The sequence below is a fragment of the Triticum urartu genome, chromosome 5 (assembly GCF_003073215.2).
Source record: "Triticum urartu cultivar G1812 chromosome 5, Tu2.1, whole genome shotgun sequence".
NCBI lineage: Eukaryota > Viridiplantae > Streptophyta > Magnoliopsida > Poales > Poaceae > Triticum > Triticum urartu.
Window position 1 is genome coordinate 25,458,205 of NC_053026.1, and position 7,257 is coordinate 25,465,461.

General features: G+C 46.0%; 1 long non-coding RNA gene across 1 annotated transcript; it reads right to left on the bottom strand.

Annotated features, from left to right (window-relative positions):
* Positions 1-625: 625 nt before the first annotated feature.
* LOC125555495 lies at positions 626-1,982 on the bottom strand. Its single transcript, XR_007304726.1, has 2 exons — positions 1,236-1,982; positions 626-1,125 (listed from the first exon to the last, which is right to left on the bottom strand). It is a non-coding gene; the product is annotated as an uncharacterized LOC125555495 (long non-coding RNA).
* Positions 1,983-7,257: the final 5,275 nt, after the last annotated feature.

The following is a 7,257-nucleotide window of genomic DNA, read 5'->3' on the forward strand; positions in this document are numbered from 1 at the left end:
ACCCGCATCAGTGAACTTCTAAAAGAGGATTTATTTTTGCGTTTTGAATTGCTTGGAATGAGGCAAGAAAACTGCATTTGTTTTTTAACTCTTTTTTACTAATGCATTTGGACCCCACTCTTGAGACTAGTGTACCGCATTGTTTGTTTTTTCATTTTATAACATTTTTTCTGTTTAACAAGTCTGCACTGCGTGACGTGGTCAAGAGGTCTGCAGTATTTTATATATTTGTTTTTTGTTGTTCATTTTTGTTTGTAGTTTTGGCACAAGGACGAAGTGAAGTGCTCTTTACAATATAAGGGCTTCACCGTGGGTTTTCCATTCTCCTTTTACATCACAAGTCATCACACAAACGAACTACATCAGATTTCTTCAATAATTACAAACTAAATCTTGCATTTGTGTCTTCTCCTGCAATATCTAACTGAAGTCCACTTGATTTTTTTCTAAACAAAAGTACAAAACAGAAAACAATATTGGCTAATAGTGGACCATAATTTTTTTCATTTTTTTCATTTGAGAGTAAAGTGAACTTCCCAACGGCCCTGTACTTTATTCTCCAGTTTTCTTAACACACGTTTTCTCCAAGTTGCGGTTTTATGCAAGTTTGGATTGCGAGACGGGATGAGTGAACTATATTCAACCTACACACTTGGATGTCGTCACTTGCATGCTTTCCGTTGACAAAAATTGGCCCCATTAGACGGCACCACTAGCAGCTAAATACACCGCACAAAACACAACAAAAAACCAAAACCAAGAGAATGCGGTTTTACAATGAATTGCACAACTCAATATTTGTCAACAATTTTCAACAATGAACTTCAGTTTTGAACAAAAAAAATTGGGTAATGGGGGCATCCAACGGAACTTCGCCACTTATCTTTCCTGCAAAAAAGATCAAATGAACGTTAGGAGAAAACCACAGCGGACTGCATTTGCACTCTGTGCGGAAGAGAATAGAGGATGGGATCCTGGGTTGCTGCGGTGATGGCAGCAGCCTGAAAGAGAGGGAGGTACATAACATCCATCAAGGATCGGTGGCATTACAGATGAGCAGCAACGACGACGTTCCAGAGACCCCCTCCCCCAATTGCTGCTTGGCGTACCCCTTCACTCGTCGCTCTGCACATAGAAAGTTTCAGACATTCACGTCAGTGTTCAAAGTAGCAAAAGTTCAGAACAAATGGACAAAGTTCAGCAACGATGGTGGGTGTGGGTGTCGAAGGCATTACCTCGCTGCCATCGTCTTCGTCATTCACCGTGAACTGCATGATGTGAGGAGAGAGAGCTGCAGCTCTAGCCGAACTACACGCCGGTGGCGACCATGCACGGGGCGAGCTGCCGAGATGCAGCAGCAACGATTGTGCACTGCACACGCAGGGATGTGGAGCTGCAGCACGGCGTGATGCCCCTTGAGATCAGTGGATCCAGTGGCTAGCTCCTTCTCGCCGGTCAACAAAGGCGTTGTGGACGGGAGACCAGATCGAGGGGGAGGTAGCCGGATACTGGTGGAAAGAGATCCAACAGGGGATCGGCGGGGCCTCCACCCCAAGCCCGACTGCCAGGTATCGCGCTGGGTCGTCGGTGCCCCAAACATTCGAGGGGAGGGGAAGGGCGGCGCGCCCTACTGCCGGTCGTCCGCGTCGCTGCAGATCGAGGCGAAAGGGAAGTTCCGCGATGCCTGGGGAAGATGAAAGTTGATCGGGGGAGGGCGGCGCTGGCGGGGGGAAGGTCGCCGGGCATGGGGGAGCCGCGTGCGTCTCGCTCCGGGGCGGTGGGTTGGCAGGGCAGAAGAGATACGCGGGCGGCGGCACGACTCTGGCATCGGAGGCACGAAGCCCCTGACGTCGCCGGCAGTGGAAGGTGGAGGGGAGGTGGGAGGAGGCTAGGCAGGAGGAAGAAGGTGGGAAGGAGTGGATCGGGCACGAACAGAACGTGGGAGGAGAGGGGTGGGTGGGTTGACTCTTTTTGCTTTCGGATCAGGGTGGAATCAGTGGTGGGAGGTGTTATGAGAATAAGAGACAAGTGTTATTAGAATAAGGTTTTAAGGGATGTTATCATAATAGAATCAATATATATATATATATATATATATATCATTGAATGTCTCACAATCACCATTAATTATTCACACATACACATATATATACAATTTTCTCCTACATATTGCCTTGGTGCCTTCGGAGCACGATGACAAGTGGTTCATGGGGGCGATAGCGGGTAATAGTATTTTCCTTTGGGATCTATGACCCGGTCGAGCAAAAATCCCGCTATTTCCTCTTGAAGTGCTAGTATGCGCTCTGTTGGTAGGAGCTTCTCCCGCACCTCTTTGAACTGTTAAGAAGGAGATCAATATGCATGTGTATTAGTTGTGTGACTAGATATTGATAATGATGTAAATATTGTGAATAGTGTTTTGGCAAACGTACCCATATTCCTGTCTTTGAGATTTGCTCCTTTCGAACGCCATCATGCGAATGTTTCGCAAACGTAGTATGCACACAGATTATTCCCCGGAGCCTGCCTCCAGGGCCTATACAAAAATGTAATTTAATCAGATAATAATTAATCAAGAATGATAATTAATTAATGGTATTGAAATAAGAATTAAAGAGATGGTAAGCTAGCTAGTAATACTTAATTACTTACCTTGGGTCGAAATCAAAACAGCTTTTGTCGCCATTTTCCTGGAGTCACCTTGATGAACTTTTCCCAAGTCCTGCCCGCCAGCAAAGAAAATGAATAAAGGGGTTATTAAATAGTTGATATCAGAAAATGACGAACTAATTAAATAGGTCGAGATATAGTTAATAATGATTGAAATTGCCTGCCGACTATCCCCTTCAAGATGGCGAAGTCACTTTCTTCCTTAAGTAGTGAGTCCAGCACTTCAACGGTTCCTTTATCAACTTTAATGATTAATAAGATCCAGTGGAAACTGCATGCACACACGTTTGCATGTCTTAATTAAGCGGGCATGTGCACAACACTAATCAACTAGCATAAACCCTATACACTTAATTATTAACATATAGCTAGCTAGTAAGCAAAAACAGAATTTGTAGGACAAGACAGTGTGACTCACAAGAAGTTGTAAGGAAGTAGTATATCTTCATTGCTATTGAGTCGCTTGAAGAACTCTAGCATGCTTTCCTCTAAACTTGCTCGACAACTTGGAATATTCCATGTGTACTCATTAACGGTATTAGGGTCAATGAACCCAATGTCGTAGCGTCCAGATTTTTTCATTTCATACATCTTCATCATGCATAATACCACAGAAAAGAATATAGTGAGGATAATTACAGATAATGATTAATCAAAATGATCACTACAGCCAGCTTGAAACTTAAATTACAGAAAGAAATCACTTAGAGACAATAGCAACTGACGAAAGATTTGTCGAGTGCGTCTTGATTGAATAATTGAAACAGTTCTGTATACTCAACGGCCAGAGCTTTCTCATGGAAGTAATGCTCCGCCTTGACATTCACCATGAGGGACTCTCGATTGGAAATCTTGGTAATGTTCATGTACCATTGATGCAATTCATACATTCTCGTTGGGAGGTTCTTGACCTCCTCAGGCTTGACCAAAGGTTGGCCACGGATATATTGTCGTTTTATTTCCTCCTCTCTAAGCGGAGACATGGGCTCGATGTCGAGGAGTTGTCCAACACTGATACCGAGCATTTTAGCATTCCTTATATGATCCTCGGTTATTACCAGATTGTTTCAGCTGGGGAACGGTTTGCCCACAATAATATACGGCGCGCGTACTCTCATGTGTTGTTGGCACAACAAGCGGGGGGGGGGGGTCGATTGCGCCACCTGTTCTCCTAGCTGGGGAACGGTTTTCCCGCATTTTTTGGCAGCTGCTTGTTGGCTCGAGCTTGAGCTCGCTTCCCTCTGTAGTCGTGCTCGATGTGCCTTCCTGAGTTGGCGCTCATAGTCAGAGTCAACAGGCTTGGGAGCTGGTGTTCTAGCCATACGAATGAAGTGGTCAATCTTTTCCTCGGGAACATTCTCCCTTGGCGGCGGTGCCGGTTTCGGTCCAAAATGGGCGTCCACTTGGGCCTTCACTATGGCTTCGTTTTGCTCCTCGGTCATGTCGTAAGGCCTCCGAGGAAGAGGAGCGAGGCTGCTTGGACCATATTTATATCGCTTGCCTCCGCCTGTACCTCCTGTACTACCTCGACGCGTACCTCTACGCACCATAGCTGCAGCATGTCTCTTCTGCGATTGCTGAGGCGGCGGAGACGGCTAACGTGGCTGAGTTGGAGCAGGAGTGTGCTCACGCATTGGTGGACTTGGAGGAGCGGGAGTCTGCTGACACGGTGGCAGACTTTGATGAGGAGTCAGCTCACGCGTTCGTGGACTTGGAGGAGCGGGAGTCTGCAGACACGGTGGCGGACTTCGAGGAGGAGTCGGCTCACGTGTTCGTGGACTTGGAGGAGCGGGAGTCCCCTGACTCGGTGGCGGACTTCGAGGAGGAGTCGGCAGACGCGGTGTCGGTGGATTTCAAAAGACGATGCAATCATTTCTCCATAAGATGATACGATGTATGGCCTCTCCCAGTGTGTCCTCGTCATCACCTCCAGGAATGTCAAGCTATTGCCCCGAATATGGGTCCACCACCTCATCAACCAAGACACAAGCATAGCCCGCTGGAATCGGGATGCAATGGAAGGTTCCTTCGGGGGTAATTGTAAAAGCAACGGCGTCTGCCACCTTCATGGATATGTTCTTCATTTTGAAGTGTAGCTCACAGTTAGTGTTCTCTATGATGTCATCCACAAGGTATGTATCCAGCAGTGCGTCGCCCGGGGCGGAACCAACGCTACTTCTCTGCATGGATGGGACAGTGCTATCCAATGCTGGACGATCATTCGCTTGCTGCTGTCGCTGTTGAGACCCCCTGTCCTAGCTAAGTGAGTCGATCTGTTGCTGCTGCTGCTGGAATTTGAGTGCCAAGTCCGCGTGCCTTGCTTCTAGGCCTTGAAGGCGTTCTACGTCCTGCTTCCTCTGCTCCTCCTCCAGCTTCCTCTTCTTATCCTCCTCCCTCTTCTTTCTTGCACGGCTCCTGTAGTCATCGTTCCATTCCGAAAAGCCCTCATACCAGGGAATAACGCCCTTGCCTCGTGTTCTTCCCGGGTGTTCAGGATTTCCGAGGGCGCGCGTAAGCTCGTCGTTCTCTCTGTTGGGTGTGAACACACCCTTTCGAGCATCTTCTATTGCGTCAAGTAAATTTTGTTCGGCTCCTTTTAGACTTGCCTTTTTCGAAACCTCGCCTGTCTTCGGGTCCAACTCCCCCCCATGCACATAGAACCAAGTTCTGCACCTGGGGGGCCAGCTCCTAGTAACCGGAGTGACCCTTGCATCCTCCATATCTTGCTCAGACTTATCCCACTTAGGCATTGCCACCGCGTAGCCACCTGGCCCCAGCCTATGGAACTGTGTCTTTTTTGCGGCATTGGCCTTATTTTTTCTCGACCGTTCCTTAGATAATTCTGATTCCTTGAATTCCATGAAAGCGGGCCAGTGTTCTCTTTGCTTCTCCAGTGTTCCCGTGAATTCAGGAGTCTTCCTGTCTGCAGCAAGGTAGCTGGCCCATACAATTTTCCTGTGGGTGTTGAATGCAATTGCCATCTTCTTAAGAGCAGTGTCCTTGACTTTCTGCACATCTGCATCAGTGAAATAATCTGGTAGGGTGAAATGTTCCATTAGAGATTCCCAAAGATTGTCTTTTGCTCCGTCGTCGACCCAAGTAACATCTGGATGTTTAGTTTTTGGCTCTTTCCATTCTTGAATGGAGATCGGGAGTTGGTCCTTCACAAGAACTCCGCACTGACGAACGAACTTGTTCGCGATGTTCTTAGGCAAAAGGGGTTCCCTAGAAGCTTTGATGGAATCGATGTTGTACTTTACACCCTCCTTCAACTTTTTGCCCTGGCCTCGCTTTCTCCTGCTGTCTGTAGAAGCAGATTTGCTCGATCCGGAGGGCTGAAAGAAGAAAGATCGATTCGTTAATATATCTTCAAATAAAAAAACATGTGATGATCACTAGATGCCTGCTTATATAAATATACCTCGCCGGTAGTCTTTGTTATTTCAAGATCAACATTGTCTGTGTCATCATAATCATAATCATAGTTCATGACTTCATCAGCTCGGTCGTCCTGATCGAATATCTTATCATCACCCTCCCCGGTATTGTTCAGATATTGGGAGCCGTCATCTGCTTCATTCAGATCATCTGTCCTGGTAGGGCTGCGTATGATCTCGAACATGGCCTCTTCTCCCTCTTTGCTGGTATTATCCGCCATATCTTTTATTTAACACTAATCCAGAAGATATATAAAACAATTTAGTATTCAAATTACAATGCATGGATGCAATCAATAAGGAAAAACTGAATCATATAGTACATAATATGCATCGTCTCGAATAATATATAATCTTGAATACATCGTCTCAAATTAATATATAATCTCAAATACATCATCTCGAATAATCACTGGCTAGGTAGATAATAAATATCGAATACTACAGAAGAATAACGTGGACACCCAAAGAGAAGGAACCATCACAGGATCATATCTCCAGTCATCCGCCCAAAGAACCTGCCAGGTATTGGAGAACCTGACGTCCATAGCAGCCATGTAGCATTGGACGTGCTCGTACTCCTCCCTGACACGGCGACGCACCACCTCCGGCGGGGCCGGCTCCCTCTTCATCGAATGTGGCCCACGTGAATGCCACCAACGGAGATCAGGGTCGACGACGGGACCCGGGTTCCTCACCAAGCGGCGAGCCCCTGAAGGTAGCACCTCCCAGTGCCAGCCCGACGAAGCCCAGTCCCGGACATGGGTCCTCTGAAGTAGGACGTTGTCACGAACGGGTCGACGGCGAGGATGCGGGCCGGGCATCGTCGAGAAAAAATACTATATGCCGCAAAAGTAACATTTTTTAAATTATTGGATTGTGATTTCTTATATACAAATTTAAGAAATGCTATCATACTAATTAAGCAATTCCATATGCAATTTCATACTAATTAAGCATCTAACACTAAAAACAGAAAAAACAACTTCTATACATCCATTAAAAAACAAAAAACAACATTATATAATAAAATCCATACTAATTAAACACTAATTATATCCATCTAACATGCATTCATACATATATACTAGTGAAAAGATAATAATCTAAAACATGTAAACTAATCGAACATACAAAAATACGTATATAC